The following is a 26,002-nucleotide window of genomic DNA, read 5'->3' as shown; positions in this document are numbered from 1 at the left end:
ATGAGGTTTTTGCCTGTATGCATGTATATGTGCTATGTGCACCCAAGGCAGCCAGAAAAGGGCCTCAGATCCCCTGGGACTGGGGTTACAGGTTGTTGTAAACCACCATGTGAATGTTGGAAGTTGAACCTTGGCCCTCTGGAAGAACAATCACTCTTAACCTCTGAAGCATCTCTAGTGCCCTCTAAGTCTTAAGATATTTGGTGCCAGGTATAGGAGCACACTGTAGTAATGCCAGCACTCAGGAGGCTGACAGGAAGGAGTGTAGGAGTTGGAGGCCAAGCAGGAGCTATGTAATGCGTTCCCAGCCAGCCAGGGATGTATAATGAAAACCATCCACACAGCTAAAAGTCCCCTGATAAACTTTCTGACTGGGGGGTTGGGGATTTAGCTCAGTGGTAGAGTGCTTGCCTAGCAAACGCAAGGCCCTGGGTTCGGTTCCCAGCTCCGGGGGAAAAAAAACAACAAAAAAAAAATCCTTTCTGACTGGACTTGGTTCTTCCACTATGCTTTTGCCATCGCCCTGTAAGTACACATGCAAAAGAAGCAGTCCTAAGAGACGGAATGAGAAGCAACCTGCAGTGGGGTAGAAAACCTTTGTGCTAGACCCACCGAAAAGATCCCTAGGGGCTTTTACTGTTCTAATACAACACCCTGCTCTTACCACTAATAGTTTAAATTAAGGCCACTAGGTAAGGACTGTGCTTACTCAGTGTTACATTCCAGGAAGTATCTGGCATGCTCTTAAATGGGAACAGTGATGTTAACTTTGCTCTTCAAACCTGGTGCCAGTGTTAATATAATGAGCAAAATGCTTGCTCCCAGAATGAGGTCATTTCTCCTAGGCATTAAATTGCTGGGTAAGGGACTGGGTGAGAAATTGGATTAAATAGGCTCTTCTGTCAGGGAAAAGGTCATTCCTCCCTCACTGAGAGCTCCTCCCCCATGCCTTCTGATTCAGCATGGTTCCATAAAATCAAGTTGCCTCTGCTAGTCTCTGATATAGGCTAGTTTATGTACACATAGCTGACCAAAAGGATCCGCACCTCCATTCCCTACCATCCACTATCTAAGTCTAAGTCCCATGGTTAGTCCTTAGACTTCTCCTGATTCCTCTTTATCAAGCTAACACATCAAAGATGTTGGTCACCCTTTTCTTTCCAATCCAAATGATAAATTCATTATGATTACAACGTCTTGGTTGCTAAGTAGGTTTGACCAAATCAGTGATATTCTTAACTTTGATTAACTATGTTGCACCTTATATTTTTTTTCCTGGTAAAGCACCTGCCTTGACAGTCCAGGCTTTGGGTTCAATTCCTAGCTCCAGAAAAAAAGAACAGACATGTTTTTCTTCTGGACCAGTTATCATACTCATTAACTTTACCCATTCAATCACTGTGATACTGATCAGATGACTCACTTCAGCTTGGCAGCTGCTCAGTGAGTCTCATACAATGGTTGTGGTATTAACTAGTAAGTGATACAATGCAATTTTGCCATATAACACAATTTCTTGGTCCATTTGAATACTACTTTTGATTTCTTTAAATTTATAATTTCTTTAAATTTATAATTAAATTTAAATTTAAAATTGATAGAAAATCAGTTGTAGCGGGCATTGGGGACTGAGACTATTAACACGAGGCTCTGAGAGTGTGATTCGGAGTTTGAGCTGCTGGTGCAGAAGTTTGTGTGATGCCCAAGGCTAATGGAAAGACTCGGAGGCAGAAGTTCAGTTACAACGTCAACGGAAAGCGTCAACGTCTGAACCGGAATGCTCGTCGTGGAAGGAAGCTCCACGGATCGAGTGTTCCCACATCCGACATGCCTGGGACCACACCAAATCCGTGCGGCAGAACATGGCGGAGATGGGGTTGGCCATGGACCCCAACAAGGCAGTTCCCCTCCGTAAGAGGCCATGGAGGTAGACACCGAGGAGAGACCCAAGGATCTTGTTCGGAAGCCCTATGTGGTAAATGACCTGGAGGCAGAAGCCAGCCTCCCACAGAAGAAAGGAAATACCTTGTCTCAGGACCTCATCGATTATGTTTATTACGTGGTGGAGAATCACGGGAGGACTATAAGGCCATGGCCGAGAGAAGAAAAATTACTATCAAGACACCCCAAAACAGATTTGGAACGAGATCAATGTCTATAAGCGCTTTTAACCCAATGGAATGGCAAGTCTTCATGGATTCTTTGCAGAATAAGAAGATAGAGGTAGACTGAGTAGTGCACACCCGGAGACCTAGGTCTGGTGGCCCAAAGAAACCAAACCCAGGCTGTAAGGCAAGGGATGTATAGTTTCAGATGATGCTGGGAAAGTCCTATGGAATCAGGTTTTACATGCACACTGTCTCTGCCTCTTCCCCTGCGCCCCTCCTTCCTGCTGGAGAAGGAACTCCGTTTTGTTTTTTGAGAGAGCATCTCTCTAATAGCCTTATCTGTCCTAGAACTCCCTCTGTAGACCAGGTTGGCCTTGAACTCAGAGATCCACTTGCCTCTGCTTCCCAAGTGCTGGGATTAAAGGTGTGTACCACCACCACCTGGAGGAGAAGGAACTCTTTCAAGGCCATGGTTTGTGTTGTGTTGGGAGCTTATAGAAAGCCAGGGCCTGCTGTCTTGTGTTCAGAGGAGATGCTCTATTTCAATGTATTCTGTACATGATAAAAAGAGTTTTACCTGTGTAACATGATTAGGTGTTTCTGTTTTGTTTGACACTGGGCTTCTCCGTGTAGCCCTAGGTGGGATTAAAGGCACCCCTGTGTCGTGTTTTTGCGTTTACTCTGCCCAGCTAACTCTGGCGTTGCCCCAGGGAATGTTATTAGCGCAGATGGACCAGCAGCCCAGTAGCAAGTGTTGCAGCCATGGGCTTCTGTAGGCACTGCCTCCTCCTCCTCAGTGCTCCCAGCCTTGGGTCCCTCCAGAGACTTTCCAGGAAGCTGGGCGTGACTGTAGAAGGCCAAGGACCTAGGCCTTTGCTCACTCTGTGTTGCTTTTGTTGGCCATGGTTTAAGTCAAACATCAGGGACCCAAGCCTGCCTTCTGGGACTGGCAGATTGCCAGGTACTACTCTACTGTGTGCCACTCCTGGGCTTTCCAGGACATGGCCATCCTTGGTGACAAGCCTGTTGCAAGCAGTGGCCTGAGAATGTGAGGTCTGTTCTCCAGCAGGATCGTGGGCAAGGGGTGAGTGGGGCCTAACTATCCTCAACTACGAATGACGTAAAAACCTCCAGTTGCCTGTATTGTATCTTCAGCACTCTTGAAAAAAAAAGTGTGCTTTTATACATTGCCAAAAAAAAGAAAGAAAAAGAAAATCAGTCGTAAGCATTAGCAACAGCAACCCAGAGTAAATTATGTATAGTTATATATGCTCATAAAAATACTTTCAAGGAGCTGGAGAGATGTCTAAGCAGTTAAGAGCACTGGCTGTTCTTCCAAAGGACCTGGGTTCAAATCCCAGCACCCACATGGCAGCTCACAACTGTCTGTAACTCCAGTTCTAGGATATCTAACACCCTCATACAAAATACATGCAGGTAAAACACCGAAACACATAAAATAAAAATAAATCATGAAAATAAAATACTTTTGCCAGGTGGTGGTTTATGTACACCTTTAGTCCCAGCACTGGGGAAGCAGAGGCAGGTGGATTTCTTTGAATTCAAGGCCAGCCTGGTCTACCGGGTGAGTTTCCGAAGAGCCAGAGCTACACAGAGAAACCCTGTCTTGAAAAAATAAAAATTTGGGGCTGGGGATTTAGCTCAGTGGTAGAGCGCTTACCTAGGAAGCGCAAGGCCCTGGGTTCGGTCCCCAGCTCCGAAAAAAAGAACCAAAAAAAAAAAAAAAAAAGTGCAAACAAGTAAAAAACCCTACAGACTTGTTCTGAAGGGCTGGGTTGGTGACTCAGTGGGAAGGAACACCCTCTGAGTAAGCGTGAGAACCTGAATTTGAATCCGACAGTCACTTAGCCGGCCACACACTGCTGTACCCCGTACGTGTTTGGGTTGCTGCTGTTTACTGCTCGTCAGGTAAGCTCTAGGTTCAGTGGAAGGTGTTTCACAGCCATAAGACAGGAGAGAGGACATACACCCTCCCTTAGTCTTAAGTGTGCTGTATGTCAGTGCGTCCTCCACACACCACATGCACAAATAGACACACGCGAAATTTCAATACATTTTTAGATTATGTGTATTTTGACTTGTAAGAGATATTTTGCAGGTTTTCTATTTTCTAAAACTTTAAATAATATTCCTTCTTACTATATTTCAAATTTCAAAGAAATTAATTTTTTTTCCTTTTCACATTGTATGGGGTTTTGTTTTGCTGTTACTTTGCTATGCTTGTTTGTGTGACATAGGGTCTCACTTTGGAGAACAGACCAGGCTGGCCTCAAACTCACAAGAGAAACTTGCTTGTCTTTGTCTGGAATGCTGTGACTGAAGACATTCCATACTGATTTTGATCTGTTTTGTTGTTTTGTTTTGAGACAGGGTCTCCTACAGCCCAGACTGGCTTTGAACTTGCTCTGTGGCCAAAGACACCCTTGGACTTCTGACTGCTGTTTCCATTTGACAAGTGCAATGTCATAGGCAAATCGCAGCACACCTGCTTAGGATTTCTTCTCCCTCGGCCTCCCTCCCTCCTCCCCTCTCCCTCCCTCCCTTTCTCCCTCCTCATCTTTCTTTTTCTCCTTTCTCCCTCTCCTTCTTTCCCCTCTTCCTCCTCTTCCTCAGCTCCCTCCTCCTCCTCCACTCTCCTCTCCTGTTCTATTTTTGAAGAATGTTCACATCACGTAGTTCAAGCTGACCTTGAGTTTTAGCAATTCCCCTGCCCCAGCTCTTGCATACTCAGATAAACAAGTGCCTCCACACCTTATTCATTCCATTTTTTTTTTTGTTCTTTTTTTCGGAGCTGGGGATCGAACCCAGGGCCTTGCGCTTCCTAGGCAAGTGCTCTACCACTGAGCTAAATCCCCAACCCCCATTTTTTTTTTAAATGTAGGATTGGGCTGGGTAGATGGCTAAGACTTCCACAAAAGCATGAGGACCCCAGTTCGGATGATCAGAGTCCACATAAGTGCTGGGTGGGTATGGTAACCACCGGTAACCAGCCTCGGAAGGCTAGAGACAGCACCCAGGTTCCCCCAGGGCAAACTGTTAGCAAGACCAGCCATATCAGCCAGGTCTGGGTTCCACTGAGAAACTTGACCTTACTGAACAAGGTAAAAGAGCCCTGACATCAACCTCAGGCCTCCATGTGCATGCTTATACACACATATTCTCTCACCCCTGCACACGTGTACACATATGTACACCAAATGCAAACACATTAAAAGAAAAATTACATGCAGGACTGGGAGATTTGCTTTAAGAATATGGGTGTGTGGTAGCTCACACCTTTAATGTCAGTGCTGCAGAGGTAGAAAGATCTCTGTGAGTTCAAAGCCAGCCTGGTCTACAGAGCAAGTTCTAGGACATCCAGGCCTACACAGAGAAACCCTGTCTCGAAGGGATAAAAATCTTAAAGAAGTAAGAAAGAAAAGAAAAACAGTATACTCTTGAGGTCCTAAAGTAGGAAAACACTTTTCCATATATGAAACATGTTCTCCCATGTAGAAATAACTGTTCTAGGGCCAGAACTAGGGAGCTTAGTCGGTAGGGTACTTGTTAGCATGTAGGAAACCCTGGGTTCAAACCCTAGCAACTGGGGTTGGGGATTTAGCTCAGTGGTAGAGCGCTTGGGTTCGGTCCCCAGCTCCAAAAAAAAAAAAAAAAAAAAGAAAAGAAAAGAAAAGAAAACAAACCCTAGCAACTGCTTAAACCTGGGCATGGTGGTATACATTCCCAACTTTCAGGAGGATCAAAGTTAATGTGCTCCTCAAGTACTTAGCAAGCTCGAGGCCTGCCTAGGACACGACGCCGTCTCAAAAACTGCCTTTGCACATCAGCAGGATTCTGATGTAGATCTAAGTCTGCACAGCACTTAGTCTATTTCTGAGATTTTCACCCTGCGTATTTCCAGTCTGTTGAAATTACAGTTTTTCAACTATGACAAAGTTGGGGGAAATCACTAAGCTGTGAACAGTTTAAAGAGATCGTGACATCCAGCACCACTTACTGGGTGGCAATGTGATGATAGATCCATCATTCATGTACTCAGAGAGAGAGAGCTGTAGGATCAGTTCTCTAAATGGGAACCCTAGCCCTATCATTCTGTTAGACGGTTTTCATCACTGTGACAAAAATACCTGAGAAACAGCCAAAGAGGAAAATTCGGTTTTGATTTTGTTTCCAGTCCATTGTATCTGGGAAGGTGTAGTGGGTCAGTGCTATTCATTCATGGCCACCAGGAAACAGAAGGAGAAATGGCTTCCTTAGGCCCAGAGACACTGGGTGGAGCCATCCACATTGAAGGAGGGTGGTGCTCCTCACAAATCTGATGTGCTTTGCAAATCTAAGCACATCTAATGGAAGCACATCTAATGTAGCCAAGTACGGAGAAGTTCAGTCGGCAGTGTGTTTACCAAGCATGCGCATGGCTCTGGAGCCCATTCTCAGTCTTAGTAAGCATCAGCCAGCCATGGTAGGTAGTACAGTGCCTACAATTACAATCCCAGGTCCTCAGAGTTAGAGGCAGGAGGATCAGAAGGTCGAGGTCTAGCTGAAGAGATGGCCCAGTGGTTAAGAGTCCTGGTTACTCGAGGACCCAGGTTTGATTCCTAGCATGCCCTGGTGGCTCACAACCATCTGTAACTTCAATCCCGGGAATCCAGTGCCCTCTTCTGACCTCCATGGGCACTCAGCATGCACATGGCCTACAGACATACATGCAGGCAATACACTCATAACAAAATGTAAATGCTTTTAAAAATGTTCAAGGTCGGGCTGGAGAGATGGCTCAGCGGTTAAGAGCACTGACTGCTCTTCCAGAGATCCTGAGTTCAATTCCCAGCAACCACATGGTGGCTTACAACCATCTGTAATGGGATCCTATGCTCTCTTCTGGTGTGTCTGAAGGCAGCTGCAGTGTACTTCTATAGCTAAAATAAATAAATCTAAAAAAAAATATAGTTCAAGGTCATCCTTGGCTGCATAGCAAGTTCAAGGCCAGTCTGGGATACAGGAAGACCTGTCTCCAATGGAAAGTTAACCGTCACTGTACTCCATTACCTGTGAGATGGCAATGCTAGGATAATGTCATCCACAAAGTAGTTATTGCTACTTTTTATTTTTGAGACATTCTTTGGACACCTGAAAGCCACTATGTGGCCAAGAGAACTGCAGCAATGCTGCTGCCTCAGCCTTCCCAATGCTGGGGTTATAGGCTTGCCCCACCAAGTACGGCTGCTAGTATCATGTTCAGCATTAGGCAGTTCTAGGAATTCCACATTTGTAAGTAAGTTTGCTGCCTTCGAGACAGGGCCTCCTGAGGTAGCCCAGGCTTTCTTTGAACTTGCGACACTTCTTTCTCAACCCCCTTAGTGCCGGAGTGACACATAGGCACCACTGGGGATGGCAGTAGGACCTCCACTTTAGCTTTCCTTCTCCTCTGGGACTCTTGGGTACTTTAGTGCCTCACCCAAACTAGGTATGTGTTCTACCTCTGAGCTGTGTCTCCAGCCCTTTTAAAGCGATTTTCTCTGACAGAATCTTACTAAGACTGGCCTGGCATCTAGAACCTTCTTGCCTCATTTCCTGAAGACCTTGGATTACAGAACTAAACCACAGATTCACCCACAAGAGTCTGATCTTTAAGAATGAGAGTGGGGGCTGGAGACTTGCTCAGTGGGGCACTTGCGGCTATAGCAGAGGACTCCGGTTTCGTTCCCAGCACCCACACAACAGCTCACAACTGTCTGTAACTCCGGTTCTGGCAGATCTGACACCTTCCTCTGAACCTCCAAGGATACCAGACACTCCGGTGGTACACATACGCATGCGCAGGCAAAACTTATACGCATAAAATGTAAAACAAGTCTCAAAGAACGGGAGCAGACACTGAGAATCCTGTGGCTATACAAATGTTTATTTTATGGGTTTCGTCTGCATGTGTGTGTCTGTGCCTAATGCCCTCTGAGTTCAGAAGACGGTACTGGTTTCTAGAACTGGAGTTGTGTGACAGTTGTAAGCTGCCGTGTAGGTAATGGGGGTTGAACTGGGTCCTCTGCGACAACGGCAAGGGCTGAGCCATTTCTCTAGTCCCAGAGTGATTCCTAATGCAACCAGTGGGAAGCTCAGCACTAAAACAGAAAGAATTAAATAACTTCCTTCTGTGTGTGCAGAGGGGTGTGGGGTGTCCTCACTGCATAGTCCAGGCTGTCTTTGAACTCTTTTCAAAAAGACTGACTGATTTTATTTTTCTCTCCTCCATTTTCAAACTTCTACCACTGGATTCAGGTATCCAGACCTGTACAGCAAGCCCCGTTGCCTACTGATAATCTCCTTAGCCCTTTTGTTGAGACAGGGTCTCCTGTGCTCTCGGCTGGCCTTGGGTCCTCCTGGTCCTCTCGTCTCCCACTGCCCACCACCACCGCTGTTGGCACACAGTGCTTTACACCAAGTACCTATTTCGTGTCAGTTGAAACAATGAGGGGAAACTCCACTTATAAAACTGCTCTTAGGAAGGCTACTTTAGCTACTCAGATGATCCTGAGATTAAGCTACTGAAAGCAGCTTTTCTGTCTTTTAAATTATGGTTTGTTACATCTCACTGTTTGTCACCAATATTTACGACAGTGCTTTCCAAAGTCAGATATTCAATAAACATTTACTCAATGAATAAGTGAATAAAGAGTAAGAATGCATTACGGCCAAGAATAGGATGAGAACATTTATTTATTTTTAAATGTTTTTCTTTTGAGATAGGATCTTACTATGTTGCCTAGTCTGACTCCAAAATCTTCAGCAGACGTGAACCTCTTTTGCGAGCCTCCTGGGTTATTGCAGCCACTGCATGCATGACTATGCCTGGCTTACATGATTTAACTCTTTTTTTTTTTTTTTTGTTCTTTTTTTTTTTTTTTTTCAGAGCTGGGGATCGAACCCAGGGCCTTGCGCTTCCTAGGCAAGCGCTCTACCACTGAGCTAAATCCCCAACCCGATTTTACTCTTTTTATGTGGCTCTAAAGATGTAATTCCCAGCCAGGGATGTGTGTGGGGTTTACAAACCGCTCTTTATACAGCAGAGTAGCACAGTAGGGTGGATTAGAATCATTAATTTTACAGCTGGGTAAAAATCTGTGCTGCTGGTACAAACATGAAAGAGAGGAACAGACAGATGGGTTGACAGTTTTCATTGTTGCTAGAGGACAGAATTGAAACCAGTGTCCTGCCAGGGGGGAATTAATGACTTTTACTTTTATTAAAGATTTAGACAAATGCACAAATACAGTTTTTTTAAAAGCACCAGGCACAGTTGTGGCTACTATATGTAATAATTATATAATATTATGTATTATACAACACATAATATAATAATATTGCTATTATTATATTAATAATATATTATAATATTTTATAATAGTATGTATAATATGTGTATTCAGTACTTGGCTAGTTGAGGCAGGAGGATTACTGTGAATTTGAGGTCATCATGAGTTCCCGTGTAGCCTGGACTAGAGTGAGAACCTCTCTCCAAACAAAACACAACAATTAATTGTTTGGTGCTTGGCAGAGCGTTTGCCTTGTGTGTATGAAGCCCAGAGTCTGGTCCCCAGCACCGCACACACAGGGTATGCCCGCACATGCCTAGTATCCTAGCAATTGGGAGGTGGAAACAGATGACTAGGAGGTCAAGGTCATCCCTAGAGGGGGCTGGAGACCCTATTTAAAGAAACAAGCAAAAGAGTGTGGCGCTTATTCTCAGTGTAGAGTACTTGCTTAGCATTGTAGGGATCCCTAGTTTAATCTACAACCCCAACAATATCACTTTCTATACAGGGCATGGTGACACATTGCAAGCTTGGGCCACATAGCAGGGACTCCATCTTAAAACAGAAAAAATAGCTTTATGATAGATTGATCAATTATCTCATTAGTCCAAATATGTTCATGTGGGAAGTAGAATAGCAGCTCTCAAGGGTGCCATGCTTGGACCTGTGAACAGGCTTGCACAGCAAAAGACATTTTATACATGTTAATACATTAAATGTCTTAAAATGGGGAGATGACCCTGTATGGTCCAGGTGGGCCTCAAACCAGAGTCCTTAGAGGAAGGCATCTAGAACAGAGTCGGAGGGAGACTGGAGGATCTGCTGCTGCCGCCTGTCAAGGTAAAGACAGGAACGCTACTGAAGGAGGGCTATGGGGTATTCCTGCTGTGTCTGGGAATGGGACGGTCCTAAGACCTTTTGTTATTGTTTGCTTGGACTAGCTAGGACTAGCTGTTGTGACCAGGAGGGCTTCCTGCCAAGTGCCAAGATAAACTGTGTGCATAGTAGGTCATACATGAAGGTGTGATGGAGGTCACCACACCTCTTACTAACATCGTAATTTTAGCCAAGTAAATACTATTTTGGAGTTTTGTTTCCAGAATGACAAGCTAATACATTTGTGTTGGCTTAGGCCATTAATTAAGCTTGTGGTAACTTAAGCCAGGTGTAGAGACACCTACTTCTAATCTCAGGATTTGGTAGGCTGACAACAGACTGAGCATTAAAGCAAGCCTGAGATACAGCAAGATTCCCTGACAAAGCAGAGCACACGTAATTAGCACATAGAAGAAACTAGCATACAGTGAGCTCATACAAGAAAAGACACGTATTGCAGAGAAATAGAGCATTTGCATAGACACAAATATCTCCCTCAAAAACTTAATTATGCAACAACTTCAAGATTAAATACAAAATGTAGTTAGTAGTAAAGTGTAAAGCCGTGTGCTAGAGTGATGGCTCAGCGGTTAAGAGCACTGACTGCTCTTCCAGGGGTCCTGAGTTCAAATCCAAGCAACCACATGGTGGCTCACAAGCATCTGTAATGGGATCTGATGCCTTCTTCTGATGTGCATGAAGACAGCTACAGTGTACTAATACACATAAAATAAATAAATATTAAAAAAAAGTGTAAAGCCCTAAGCAAAGCCCCTTGTCTTCAGAATGGCCGTTGTAGGTATATAGAAGTTCACCAAGATGTATAGCTTGGGACTGGACAGGTGTTTAAGTAGCTTCCTCCAACCAGGTGTGGTGTTTTTGTGACTTAATTAGAATAAAGCGATTTTGCTTAATGTGCATGTTGGCCTGAATGTATATATATGTGTGTGTGTACCATGTACATGCCTGGTGCCCAAGGATGTCAGAAATGGGTGTCAGATCCTCTTGAATTGGGATTACAGATGGTTGTGAGCCACCCACCATCCTTATGCAGGATGGGAAGGAGTGGGCAACCAGAATTTTACCAACTTCGCTAGTGATGATGATAACACTGACCACTAGTTAAAATATTGCTTTCTGGATTTCTCCACTACGAACTTGGTTTTTTCCATTTATGATTAACAGGTTTATTTTTAGAAAAATAAAAGCATGGGGCTCGTACTGCTGCTGCAGGGGTTCAAGTTCAGTGCCCATGGCTTAACACCACCAGTGAAAACAACTCTAGAGGAGACAGCCATTTTCCCTCCCTCCCTTCTTGCCCCATCCTCTTCCTTTCTTTGAAATAGGTCTCACACTGTGGTCTCAGCTCATACTCTGGGTTGGACTCAGATTTGCGGCAGTGCCTAACTTCAGGCTTCCTTCCGGGTGATGGGATTACAGGAGTGGGCCACATGCCCAACTTTATGCTACATTGTGAACTTGAGTCTAGAAGCAGAGAAAGTGTGAGGACTGTTTGCAGTGGGGGTCAATGACTTTGTAGATGGGGGTCATGTGACAATCATATGGAAATATACTCTAATAGCTTAGAGGGAGTCTCACCTGCCAGCCAACAGGACAGCCATTCAGTATATAACCTCAAGGAATTGACTGGTACCTAACCTTGATGAGAAGGCTGTCCAGCCCACAGAGGTTTTGCATTGTGATTTCTAGGTAGGTGCAGAAGTCACTCGTAGTTCTGACCACCAGAAGATAATAATAAAATATGAGATATTAAGTGAGATAATAAATGGGTGTTGCTTTCAGATGCTAAATCTGTGGTACTTGTTATGGAGGCACTAGAAAATGATATAGTTATTAGTAATACATTGGCATCACCTGCAGGTCATTACATCTGAGATTCTTGCAGAGAATATTCCAACCCTCGTCTAATCATAAAAACAATCAATCAATCAAACAAACAAACAAACAAACACAAAAACAGTGGGGAAAAACCAAAGTAAGAGACATTCTACCAAATTAAGATCAGTACTCTTCCAGAGTGATGAGGTCAGGAAAGACAGGAAGGACTGAGTAACTGGGGAAGCATAGAGTGTGAAACTGAGGAGCTCTGAGGTAGACTGCTAACAAAATACAGGAATGCACAAGTCACCTAGCATTGGGAGAGGCAATGAGACTTAAACCACCTGCTAGAATTTGGTATCTTCCAGTTGTTTTATTCCTTTTGTAAACCTCTCTCTCTCTCTCTCTCTCTCTCTCTCTCTCTCGCTCTCTCTCTCTCTCTCTTCAGGGGTTGGTTCTCTTTCTGCCTGCTGTGTGGATTCTGGGGAATAGACTCAAGTTGCTGGACCATCTTGCTGGTGTGTCCAGTTGTTAAGGTGAAAAGAACTATACTGAGAGATGGCTCAGTGGTTAGGAGCACCTACTACACTTGCAGAGGACTCATTCTGTCCCAATCCCCACACAGGGCAGCTCCCAATCCCCTGCAACTCCAGGCCCAGGGGATTCTGATCCTTGAGGGTACCTGAACTCTCCTGCACATACCATTATCTGTAATTAAAAATAAGTATATATATGTTTTTTTTTGTTTTTGTTTTTTTTTTTTTTTTTTTTGTAGCTCTGCTAACCTGGAAGTCACTACGTAGACCAGGCTGGCCTCAAACTCATAGAGATCCGCCTGCCTCTGTCTCTGTGCTGTGGTTAAAGATGTATGCCACTAGGCCCAGTAAAAAGAACTTCCTTCTTGAAACAAGAGTGTTTGTAGTGTGCTGAAACATTCCTAGCTGACAGCTGGTGAGATGGCTCAACGGGGAAAGGCACCTCACCACCTGAATGTGATCCCCATGTGGTGGGATAAAAATGACTCCTTAAAGTTGCCCTCTGACCTCCACATCCGTGCCATGGCCCATGTAAACACACACACACACACACACACACACACACACACACACACACACACACACACACAGAGAAACATTAAAAAGAACTGGAAAATATTCCCGTGACCTTGTCCTATTGCTTAATATGTGTGTATTAATGTCCTATTTTCATTTACTACAGCTTTTCCCCGACTTGCTTTGTACCTTTGTTTTGTTTTGTCTCGTGTTGTTCAGGCTTGGCTTTAAATTCTGTAGGTTGCTGAGGGTCACCATGACCTCATCCTCCTGCCTCCACTTGCCGAAGGCTGGGATTATGGAGACACAGCTGCTCTGTTCAGTAGGGTGGTTTGATTTTGGAAGAGCTGGTGTGCTTCGAAGGACAGCATATGCTGGGCACGTTAGGGTCCACCTCAGCATTTGGGAAGCAGAGACAGCCTGGTTCAACTGTTGTTCCTTAATGGTATAGATTATGAAGAGTACCTGTTAATGAGAATAATCCAAAAGGGAAAATTAGAGCAATTAATACATTTGTGAAGGATTTTTTATTTCTTTTTCTTTTTTTTTAAAGATTTATTCATTTATTATATGATTTATTCATTTATTATATATAAGTACACTGTAGCTGTCTTCAGATACACCAGAAGAGGGCATCAGATCTCTTTACAGATGGTTGTAAGCCACCATGTGGGAATTGAACTCATGACCTCTGGAAGAGCAGTCGGGTGCTCTTAACGTGAAGGATTTTTTAAAAAAGCTTTATTAGTTTACTAAGTGTAAGAGTGTCGCCATTGTGTTGCCTGTGTTCTCCTTCCCCACAGGCCTCTCTACCCTCAGAGATCAGAAGACCTCAGAGCCTCTGGAACTAGGGTTACCTCTGAACCTTCACGTGGTGCTGAGAACTGAACCTTGACTCTTAACCACTGAGCCATCTCTCCATCCCCAGCCCTAAACAAACAGTTAGTGTGTATGTATTGTATAAGAAACATATACATGCTCTCTGTCCTTGTTTCCTGACACAAAGCCTCTAAGCCCCCTCATAACTTCCAGATGACAGATGTGTGTACCTCCTGTGCTGATATTTGGCCATTGTCCCTGGTCCACAGAGTTCTGAAAGCTCCTAGAATTCCTGGGTCAAAAGAGTATCTCTCTAATGAGTGACTCTTGAACTGCCCCCAAACAGCTTAGGAATAAATAGAGACCAGAAAGACCAAACCTTGATCAGAGGCCTGAAAACTTTGCTTACCCCATGGCCCCAGGGAAGGATAGGGGCAGGAGATGGAGTTAATAATTAAGCATGTCTACGTGCCTGACCATCAGTATTCCACATGCCAGGGTATGAACGCATCCGGGATGGAGGACACACATTGGAGCTCAGAGGGTGATGTGTCCAGAAGCCACCGAAACCCTGTGCCCCTTCAGCTCTTCCACAGTCCTGGTCATCTTGCTCTTCTGTTTCGATGTTCTAGGGTTAGACTTGATAATAAACCATGGGTGTTGCTGTTTGGATACGCAGTTCTGGCAAATCATCAAGCTAGAGGTTGTAGGACAACCTGACTTTGGCCACATGGATAGAATTGGGGGTAGCCTGAGGACCTGATGCTTGGGCCTAGCATCTGAAGTGAGGTTGTCTTGTGGGACTGAGCCACTAAACTGTGTGGTCTGATGATGACTCTTGGTAATTGGTGTCACAGTGCCACTTTTGACTGAGCTGTAGGACACTCTGTTATATCCAGTGAGTTGGGAGAATTGGTTGAAATGAGAAAACCCCACAGATGCCCAGAATGTTTACATGCTAAATTTGGTTACTCCCTCCCTCCCTCTCCCTCCCACTTCCCTCCCCTCCCTCTTCCCTCTCCCTCCCTCTTCCTCCCTCTCCCCCTTTCCTCTTCCCTCTCTCTCTCTCTACCTTCTAGGCCTTGTTCTATTGCCCAGACAGACTTCAAACTCTCGGGCTGTAGTGATTTGGTGCTTCAGTCTCTAGAGAATTTGGGGCTACAGGCAGACACGCATGTGTCGCTGCAACCAACAGTATTAGAAATATTGTTTGGGCAGAGAACTCAGCAAACAGAACTATAAATACACAAATTTTTCTCACTGCTTAAAAGAATCTTTCACATTTTCTTATTGCTCTTGTGACGGACTCAGTTTCCTTCCCAGAACCTACATGTTGGCTTACAACTGTTCTAACTCCAGCCTCAGGAGCCAGTGCCACCTTTTGGCTTCTGAGGGCACTCGCACTTTCATACACATAGATAAAACACTTTGACACATAAAATAAATATATCATTTAAAAAATATTTATTATATGTAAGTATACTGTAGCTGCTCAGACACAAGAAGAGGGCATCAGATCCCATTACAGATGGTTATGAGCCACCATGTGGTTGCTGGGATTTGAACTCAGGACCTCTGGAAGAGCAGCCAGTGCTCTTAACCACTGAGCCATCTCTCCAGCCCAAATAAATATATCTTTAAAGAATCTTAATTTCTCTCATCTCAGCTAAGATAGTTCTGGAAACAAGAGAACAGTAGCGTACTACTCCAGCAGAAAATAAAGATTCCATATTGGAACACATATGTACTCTATATATATATGTATACACACATATGTATTTGATCTGAAGAAAACAGAAATTTCCTTCTAACAATAGCAACAAAAGACAAATAGCCTTGGAGAACAGTTACATGGCATTTTTTAGAACAGTATCTGGTATCTTGCCATTCTACTTACCTTCTCCCACTCCCAACCCCACGTGGTTTGGAACATAGTTTCCATGTGTATCTGATGATGACCTTGAAAGTTCAGATCTTGCCTTTAGCTGCTGGGATTATCGGTGCAGACTGCTACACCCTGCTTATACAGTGCTGAAGATCGAACCCGGGGCTTTATGCATGCTAGGGAAACACGTTCCCAAGAGAACTACATCCTCAGTCCTACTTACTTTGACATGGAGTTACGCTATGTTGGTCCAGCTGGTCTTGAACTTTTGAACTCATGGTATTAGCCTGCCTCAGCTTCTTTCCTACTGGGATAGGTGTGTGCATTGCCATGCTGACATGAATTGTTTTCTTAGTTTGTCTCAGTGGTAGACACACTTAATTGTGATAACTTATCTGACCACTAGTAACTACTGTTGTATAAGGCAATCGGATTTATTGCTCTTAAATTTTATTTATTTATATTTTATGAGTATGGGTGTTTTTCATACATGTATGTCTGTGTACCACATGCTTGCCTGGTACCCACAGAGGCCAGAAGAGGGTGTTAGATCCCTTGGCACTGGGAGTTACAGATGGTTGTTAGGCACTGTGTGAGTGCTTGGAATTGGACCCAGGTCCTTCGGTGTGTTCTCAACTGCTGGGCCACCTCGCAGTCCTGCTCTTGGGCACAATGGTACTTGCCTTTGATTACAGAGCTAGTCAAGTTAAGTTGGAAGGGGTCCTGTGATTTTGCAGCCTGTGTGGGCTACGCAGTGAGTAGCAGGCTACCCAGAGCCATATAGTGTGATAATCTTGTCTCAAAACCAGAAACAAATAAATAAATTTTAAGGAACAGTGCTCCCTACCTCCTCAATACAGACAAAGTGGCTAACATTTGGCTCCAGGCTGGCCCAACGGCCTTCTCTGAGGTTGATGTTAACATCATCCTGGACAGGGCAACAGGAAACACCTGTGTATCCTACCACAAACGGAGGTGACCCATTGTTGCGACATCTGAAAGATAAATTCTGTTGGTAGTAAATTACATAATTGCTCCTAATATATTTGGAATAGACATACAACTTCTGTGGAAACAGAAATAGTTTATGACTATGGGAAGATTTACTTTTATTTTCCCAGTTGAAAGGTTGGGTCCCCATCATATGTGGTCATCTGTCACCCTCAACCCCACAATGATTTAAAGGAAACTTGTATAATGAAAGACATCCCTCCATTTTTTTTGTTATGGTACAGAGACATAACATAGTGACAGCAACTCTCAGGAAAAAGAAAAAGTTACCCTTTAAATCAGAGCCCACTTGTGCCTTTTTAAAATAAGCTATGCATGACTGGGGCTTGCTGTATGAAAAGTGCTTCGTTTGGGGCTGGGGAGATAGCTCAATTGGGAACAGCAAAGTTCTCATCTAACAGGCACGAAGCCCTGGGTCCTAGCATCAGTTCTGCATAAACCGGGCATGTTGGTTCATGCCTGCAATGCCAGGATTCTACACATAGAGGCAAAGGGATCAAAAGTTCAAGGCTATTCTTGACTACAAAGAGGGTTCTAGGCCATCATGGGCTATATGAACATGTCTCAAAATAAAGCAAAAACAACATCTTTAACACCTTTTTTTCTCCTTCTCTCTCTCCAGCATTTCCTTCTTTCTTTTTTACACATTTCTCTTTAGATCCAAGCATTATTTTTTTTTAAAATGATTCTTAATTTTTTTTATTTATTCATTTATTATATATAAGTACACTGTAGCTGTCTTCAGATACACCAGAAGAGGGCATCAGATCTCTTTACAGATGGTTGTGAGCCACCATGTGGTTGCTGGGAATTGAACTCATGACCTCTGGAAGAGCAGTCGGGTGCTCTTAACCGCTGAGCCATCTCTCCAGCCCCCCCAAGCATTATTTTTGATTTGTAGATAAGCGATGTTGAGAGAATCTTCTTTCATGGACTTTAGTATCGACCCATGTGCGTGTAGACTTCCTTTGATGTGCCAAATATCAGAAGAAGAAGAAAAAAAAACCCAATCGAAAGGGTGGGCAGATTTATTTTGGCTCACTGTTTCAGAGGTTTCTAGGCCATCGTGAGGCAGAGCATCATGGTAGATAGATATATAGGAGTAAAGCTGCTTACATCCAGGCAATCAGGAAGCAGAAGCCTAGAAGCACAGCTGGGGACAAGATACATTCCTCAAACGCACACCGTCAGTGGCCCACTTCTTCCAACAAGCACCCAATAATGCCATCAGATTATGAATTATCGGTGGATCAGTCCACCTACAAAGACAGAGCCCTTATCAGCTAATCACTTCCTGCAAGGTCATCAGTGGACAAAAAGCCCAGTGTAACATGATAGGTATGGCCACAACACCTATTTCATTTGATTTTCCACAAGAAAAGCTCTTGCATTGCTGTGTTTCTTTTTCTCTCATCGATTCCATGTATTTTGTTGGCTCCTTCTTGTGTCTGAAGCAGGGTGACCTGAACTGCATGGACACACTACATTTTGATGAGATGTTCTAGATAGGGACACATCCTGATTAGTCAACAAATTCTCATGGATGTATTTAGAGCTGCCAACAACTCTGTCTGTGTGTGTGTGTGTGTGTGTGTGTGTGTGTGTGTGTGTGTGTGTGTGTGAGAGAGAGAGAGAGAGAGAGAGAGAGAGAGAGAGAGAGAGAGAGTGTGAAGGGGGTGGTTCTGATGCTAAGGTCCTGTTCCCCAGTTGGTTCAGTAAAGAAGGTTGGGGCCAATTGTTGGGCAAAAGGTAGGCGGGACTTCTGGGTCCCAGAAAAGGCAGATTCAAGGAAGGAGAGAGGGTTTCTGCCATCCTTTGGAGGGAGAAGGACACAGCAACCTTGTGAGGTCTTGGGGAGCTGAAAGCTGTGGCCACTGCTGTAGGCAGGCGGCCAGGGATGTTTGACAGGGGCTAGGTGGCACTAGCCACTGAAGTTTAGGGCAGGCAGAGAGATGGAGATAATAAATTGGTAAGGGCACAGTTTTCTAGGTGGGAGATCTCAGTGCCCAGCAATTGTGCCAACAAAAAGGAACATGTGTGTGTCTTTTGTCCGAGGATTCAAGGGAAGTCAGTTAGGGGCTAGTAGCACAGCCGTCCCGGAGCAAAGGCAGTAGCATAAAACTACATGCAACATGTGTGTGTGTCTGCTGTCTGTCTGTGTGTGTGTGTGTGTGTGTATGGGAATGCTCGTCATACACAGGGGCAAGCGTTAAATTTAAGCCAGTAATCTTAAGGTTTCCTCAGGCTCCTCAATTCCTTGGATTTAAATCTAAGTCGAGAATGGAGAATATCTGTCTGTCGGTCTGTCTGCCCGTCCGTCCGTCCGTCCATCCGTCCATCCATCCATCCATCCATCCATCCATCCATCCATCCATCTCATGTGTGACAATGCCACACATTTCACCCTTAACACAACAGCAGTGTTTCACTTCACTTTCTTTTGACCCAGTCCAGAAGCACACCCAGACACACTATGTTAAAGCCACTTTTGACACCAGTGTTGGGGATCAAACTCTAGGCCTTGGTTATGCTGGGTAACGTTCTGCCCTGTCACCTTTAGACAGAGATGAAAGCATAACAAGGAGTAGTAGAGGACCAGGTAACAGAAGGCTGAGTAAAGCTTAGGGGAAATTTACCTGCTCTTGTCTTGTTTCTTTCTTATTCTGATTAGAGGAGAACTATTTGTTACTGGATGGCAGTGTTGGAGGCATGAGTGCTACAGTGTACATGTGAAGGTCGGAGGATAGCTTTGTGGAGTCAGATCTCTCCTACTACCTTTGTGTGGGGGCCAGGGATTGAACCCACGTTGCCAGGGTTGTGCAGCGTCTTTCTCTGCTGAGCCACCACACTGTTTCTCTTCCTGGTTTTAAGTCTAAGAGAAGAGGCAGACATGATGGCTAATGAATGCCTGTAATCATAACACTTGGGGGTCTGGGACTGAAGGATTGCCACAGTTTCCAGGCCAGTCTGGTTTACGGAGTTAATTCCAGGCAAGTCTGAGACCTTGTCTCTCTTACTAGAGCAAGACAAAACAGAATAAAACAAAACACAACACAAATATCTATAACATCATGTGACACCTAGGAGCTTCACTGCATGCAGGATAAAGGGGAATGGACTAGTTTGAGTCACTGAGGTTTCCCTTTCTTCTGTACTACAATCGTTTCTGCCTTTGACAGTCTTCTCCTCTGAGCTATGATCATAGTTAATCTTCATCTTATGCACAGGATTTACCCCATTTCCCCATACTACTGAACTCTGGCCATCTATTAGAGCGGTGTGATGGGGACTCTGGAGCACACAAGTCTAAATTTATTAGTGGCTGTGTTCCACAACATCTCTAAATTACTTGTCTGGAACCTGGGATTTATTTTCCCATGGAAATAGTGGTTACATTCCCAGCGGGTCTACAAAAGCTTGTTTAGCCAGAAATGTCATAGAAATGAAGTGTCACCTTTCTGCTAACCCCTGCTTATTATCCTGAGGTCTCAATGGATTTCTCTCCTTACGACAATATTTAACTAACCAGCACTCTGGGGACACTTTTTTTCTTCTCATTATAAATTACAGAAAAGATTGACTATCATTGCTAATTCTTCCTAAATTCAACCTTTAATCTTGTTTTGAAGCTTTAATAAAAAACAAAAACAAACAAACAACAAACAGAACCTAAAGATCACTTAAGATGTGACTTGTGGTAGAGAGTTATTTTCTTAACACTGGGAGAAATAATGTCCCCCAATGTGACACTGTCACATTCTCTATCTATAGCTTGGAAAGGGCCTGCTCTTAGCACAGTCATTGGTCACCTAGTTCTGGAAGGGGACCTGTTGTGTTTTGAGGAGACTTAACACAAATAAACCAGCAGCCCTCTCAGGAACTCTCAGATTCCTTTCTTGTTTAGCATAAGATCAGGTAACAGTCCTCAGGTCTGAGTGGTCCTGGATAAGTGTTAGAGTTTAGATTATCTGTATTTTGACTACATTTGAATCAGAGATATCTATCTATCGATCGATCGATCGATCGATCGACCGACCGACCTACCTACCTACCTACCTAGAGTAAGGGTTTCACTAATTATTTCTGTATATACACCAGGCTGGCCTTGAGCTTGAAGAGATCTGTCTGCCTCTGCCTACCTAGTTTCTGGGATTAAAGATGTGTGCCACCATGCCTACGAGTTTAATATACCTTAAACTTGTGTATTTTCTTTCTCTCTTTCTTTCTTTCTCTCTCTCTCTCTCTCTCTCTCTCTCTCTCTCTCTCTCTCTTTCTTTCTTTCTTTCCAGACATTTCACACTGAAATAATCTAAAGCTATCACATATCTACTCTATTCAGAAACAGTTTCTTGCAAGACCCAGTGACCACAATAAAAGCCAAATCTTTGTTTTAGGTAGAAATAATATCAATCACCATTTCTAAAACAGAAAGGCTGAGAGTGGAAGAGTCCATGGTCATGTTAATATAGAACTTAGGCACACACCTACCAGCCACTTATTCACCTCAGGGTTTGGGGGTCAGCTGCCTAGGCTGGGGTGCAGTGGATATTGATAGGCACAGCCTCTCAACTGCAGTCATGGTAGGGAGAATGCCACACAGACTCTGAACTTAGTGCAAACTTCAGGTCTGTGTGGTGCACCAGAGCAGTCAACACGGGGCACTTATGCTGCCCAGCCTCTGTAGTAACTGCAACTCTGTGCTTGGATGATACCCACCCTTCCATTCAACCAAGGTCTCTGGAACTGTCCATCCTCCTGCCTCCTGCCTCAGCCTCCTCCTACTAAGAGCACAGGCATTAGCTATTGCGGTCTGTTTGGTATGGAGTCTGCTTTTAGAAGTGTTTGAATATGCTGGATATGGTAGCTCATATTAAAAAAATGGGGGATTTGGGGGGGGGAGGGGAGGGGTCCAGACCAGAAGTCTGGTCAACCTGTGTTTCCAGAAGAAAGAAGAGAGAGCAATGGTGGTATACGTCCATGATCCTAGTACGTCAAAGACAGAAGGATCAGCTAAATATAAGTTGAGGTTAGCCTAGGGTACCTGAGACCCCCATCTCAAGAAAGAAAACAGCACAAACAACCCCCCAAAAGCTCCTGCAAAACAAAAATCTTAATAAACCCAAATAACAATTTTTATTGTCAGTGGTTTCTTTCTTTAAAGAAAAAAAACTGGTGATTTTTGTCAGCAACTATTTGCCAAGAATGGCCTTTTTATTTACAGATGAATTCTAATACATTGATCACAATTAATCTTTTACTTTAAATCTATAATGTCTAAATAAGATTTTTTAAAATTAATTTTTAAGTAAGCATACAAAATAATTGTTACATTTCCATACATATATATCACTGTTTAAAAGAGACCTTTTTTTTTTAAAGATTTCTTTCTTTCTTTTTTTCTTTCTTTCTTTCTTTCTTTCTTTATCTATTTATTTATATAAGTTCACTGTCCCTTTCTTCAGACACACCAGAAGAGGGCATCAGATTCCATTACAGATGGTTGTGAGCCACCATGTGGTTGCTGGGATTTGAACTCAGGACCTCTGGAAGAGCAGTCGGTGCTCTTAACCACTGAGCCATCTCACCAGCCCAAAAGAGACCTTTTAAGGACAGAATATAGTTGTCATTTTTTTAAATAACTTCACTATAATATTCACAATGAACTACTCTGTTTTTACTAAATACTAAAACCACTAGTAGCAAAAGGTAGATCTAGCAAGATGTCACGATGTATATAATTATAACACTTCAGAGGCTATGGCAGAAGGATTTTGAGTTCAAGACTTACTTTGGGCTACATAGGGAGTTCAAGGCCAGCCTAAACTCCAGAGAAAGAAGATTCCTCAAAAAAAGGGGGGAGGGGAGGACAGTGGTATATATCTTTAATTCCAGCACCTAGGAGGTAGAAGCAAGGGAATCTTTGTGAATTCAAGGCCATCCTGGTCTAGTTCCAGACCAGTCAGGGTTACATAGTAGGACTGTCTCAAACCAAACCAAACCAGTGGAGAGATAAATAATACATACATTAAAGAGTCTAGCTGGTCAGTGGCAAGTGTCGTGGTTGGGCACCACTGGCCTTTAAGAAGCCCAGGACAGGGGTTGGGGATTTAGCTCAGTGGCAGAGCGCTTGCCTAGGAAGCGCAAGGCCCTGGGTTCGGTCCCCAGCTCCGAAAAAAAGAACCAAAAAAAAAAAAAAAAAAAAAAAAAAAAGAAGCCCAGGACAGAAGTAAAATGGGTCTCTGAGTTTGAGGCCAGTCTCGTCTACAGAGTAAGTTCCAGGACAGCCAGGGCTACACAAAGAAACACTGTCTCACCCCCTATACCCCTTATCTCCCCCAAAACCCTAAAAATTATTAACTTTAATGAAAATGCAGCTTCAGCTCTTGAAAGTGGAGATCCACCTAAAGTTAAGGTACACAAAGGAAAAACACACTGCGGGCAAACATGCTTCTCAGGCTCACCAGGGATCTGTGATGGACACTTACTTTCTTGTTATTGTGCTTGTCACTGCGCTTTATGTCTGAATGTGACAGAACAAATACTGGGCTGGGTGGTGTGGGGTGACTAATGCTGGCACTTGAGAGGCAGAAGGCTCCGAGTCCCATGCTAGCCTGAACTACATACGGAGTCCAGTGCCAGCTTGTGTTATACAGCAAGATCCTTTCTCCAAACCAAACCAAAGCAAACCAACAACAAAATATGAACAGCACACAACCTCACAAGTAAGGTCTCCAAGAGGAGAGGAACTAGTTAATTTTAATGCCTATAGTTTTCCCCATCGATGAAGGAGAAAAACTCACAGGTTTTATATTCAAATTTAGATGATAAAGTCCCTCAGACAAATAGTATCTGAACTCATCTTAAAGTTATAACTCAGAAATAGGCATTTTAAACACCAATTACTCCTAAAATGCTTTGCAATGAATTTTAACCACTTAGCTATCTTCCCAGCCCCTGCAATGAATTTTAAATGAAAACTCCTCATCCCCTTGCAGCATACAAAATGCCTGGCCATCCCCTACTTCTAATGCCTCCCTCTGCCAGCAATTCTCTACTGCGGCTCCACCAGAGTCCGTGCCAGTCTGCGGGAGGACCTGGCTGTCTCCCGTGCCCAGTGCAGTTTACTTTGATCCTGTTTATATGCTAAAGTTTGTTCATTAAGGGAAAAAAAAGAAGAAAGAAAAGGAAAAAGAGGGGATTCTGGGGTTGGACAAATGGTAGTAAAGAGCACTGGCTGCTCTTCCAGAGAACCCAACTTCAAGTCCCAGCAACCACGTGACAGCTCACAACTGTCTGTAACTCCAGTTCCAGGCGATCCAACATCTTCACACAGACATATATGCAGCCAGTGTACATAAAATAAAAAATTATATATAAAAAAGTAAATCCATGACATCCTTGCAATGTATAAAATCGTTCAACAGGCTGACCCTACACTGAAAGTTCTTACCATTTCAACGATAGGGAAAGAAACACACCCCTCAATTCTGTGTTCCAAGAAGCAGACAGCCATAGATGCAATGCACCAAAGATTACCTATGCAAACGAACATTAAATAATCTATGCAAACGAAGAGAAAATAACACAGATGGAATTCTAGATATAATTCTTTTTTTTTCTTTTTTCTTTTTTTCGGAGCTGGGGACTGAACCCAGGGCCTTCCGCTTGCTAGGCAAGCGCTCTACCACTGAGCTAAATCCCCAACCCCCTAGATATAATTCTTAATATATGATTTTACTTGAAGAAAATTCAAGGCATCTATCTTTCAATCTGTTGCTAGGTTTACAGGAGTCATCTTCTTCTTGGGCCAATAGATTAACAGGTTTGCTCTGCTGTACTGAGAGTTTAAATACACAGTACTTCTATTTGCACCGTGAAAGAATAAACAGCTGGATTATGCCTTTCTGGGCAGTCAATAGGTTTTACTTACATTACTTTGAGAGAAGACAAAAGCCATCTCTTTACAATTGATTCGCTGAAGCCTCAGCTCCTCAGATACCAAAACCACAAAATCTTAACTCTAACACATGAAAACAGAAGTACGAATCCATACAACATAAACGAGCACTGAATTAAAGACAATACCGTGACCTCTAAGTCTCTGTAGTGCCAATTTACAGACTGGCCACCAGATACAGAACTTGGACCTGCCATAGAGAAAAATCATTATTAGCCTGAAAGAAAAAAGTAAGCTGCCACTGTCACCCTCATGGAAAAAGTTAACATGGAAAACAATAATATCGTAAAACCTGTGTCTTGTAAAGCTTTCTTTCCATCAGAAGGTGCAGAGCCATTCCCCACCACGGAGCACATGACCTTGCTTCTGTTTCTTCCCTGCTTTTCCTCAAGTATGGACTTTTTCCAGAGATGAGAGGTAGAAATTTGTACTTTCTCCGGAGCCGGTGCACTTCTCCTCTTGGCACCTCTCTCCTCTGCCTCCAAGATGGTAGGAAAGTTGTCGTTTCTGAGGGCAGAGAAACTGCTGTGTGGTGTTATGTCCTCGCAGCGCCTGTAGTAGTGCTGTAGGAGGCTGCTGCCTCTTCTAGTGCAGGCGGGCAGCCCTGCCTTCTTGGCTGGAGAGTATATTCAGGGATTTCCCCTTAATGATCACCGACCCTGGGAGCACTTTTTAGTTTCCAAAATAAAAATATGACCCTCACCCCGCTTGTTAGACAGGGAAAGAGTCTTGCTGAAGCCCAGGGAGGGAGCAGTATCAGCCGAGCTTCCTAGTTCACTGCCAGCACCTCTCTGATCTGTCAGCTTAGCCGAGGGAGAGGGGGGGTGGGGGGGGAGGAAGGAGGAAAAAAAAATTAAAAAAAAAAAAAAAGCAGCTGAAAGGTAAGCAGAGGCGGCCCCAGGCCCGGCCCACATCCCCGGGCTCCCGTAGGGCGGCGGGCTGGGCCGCGCAAGCAGGGCGGGCGGCGAGCGCGCTTACGTGAGGCCGGGGATTCGCCGGCCCACGCCAGGCCGCGGGCGGAGAATGAAAGGGTGAGTGGGGCCGGCGCTGGGGTGGCCGGGAATGGGGCACCGGGGGCCTTGGGGACGCCCGCGGGCAGCGACGGCGGGGGTTCCGGCGGCGGA

The 26,002-nt window shown here is 44.1% G+C and overlaps 1 protein-coding gene, 1 long non-coding RNA gene and 1 pseudogene across 6 annotated transcripts in view; 2 read left to right on the top strand and 1 right to left on the bottom strand.

Annotated features, from left to right (window-relative positions):
• Positions 1 to 1,614: 1,614 nt before the first annotated feature.
• LOC148003758 (nucleolar protein 16 pseudogene) lies at positions 1,615 to 2,280 on the top strand (annotated as a pseudogene).
• Positions 2,281 to 13,327: 11,047 nt separating this feature from the next.
• LOC148003757 (uncharacterized) lies at positions 13,328 to 25,676 on the bottom strand. Its single transcript, XR_015629152.1, has 3 exons — positions 25,171 to 25,676; positions 16,758 to 16,905; positions 13,328 to 13,671 (listed from the first exon to the last, which is right to left on the bottom strand). It is a non-coding gene; the product is annotated as an uncharacterized LOC148003757 (long non-coding RNA).
• Ino80d (INO80 complex subunit D) overlaps positions 25,441 to 26,002 on the top strand; it is a 66,882-nt gene continuing 66,320 nt past the window's right edge. For all 5 annotated transcript variants that reach the window (XM_087566236.1, XM_087566238.1, XM_087566233.1 and 2 more), the window contains exon 1: positions 25,441 to 25,909. The gene's annotated coding sequence lies outside the window, so the exon portion shown is untranslated. The remainder of the gene's footprint in view (positions 25,910 to 26,002) is intronic.

Source organism: Rattus norvegicus, chromosome 9, assembly GCF_021556685.1.
Source record: "Rattus norvegicus strain SHRSP/BbbUtx chromosome 9, alternate assembly SHRSP_T2T, whole genome shotgun sequence".
In the NCBI taxonomy this organism is placed as follows: Eukaryota; Metazoa; Chordata; class Mammalia; order Rodentia; family Muridae; genus Rattus; species Rattus norvegicus.
The sequence above is the reverse complement of the archived record's forward strand: the minus strand, read 5'-3'. Positions and strand labels throughout refer to the sequence as shown.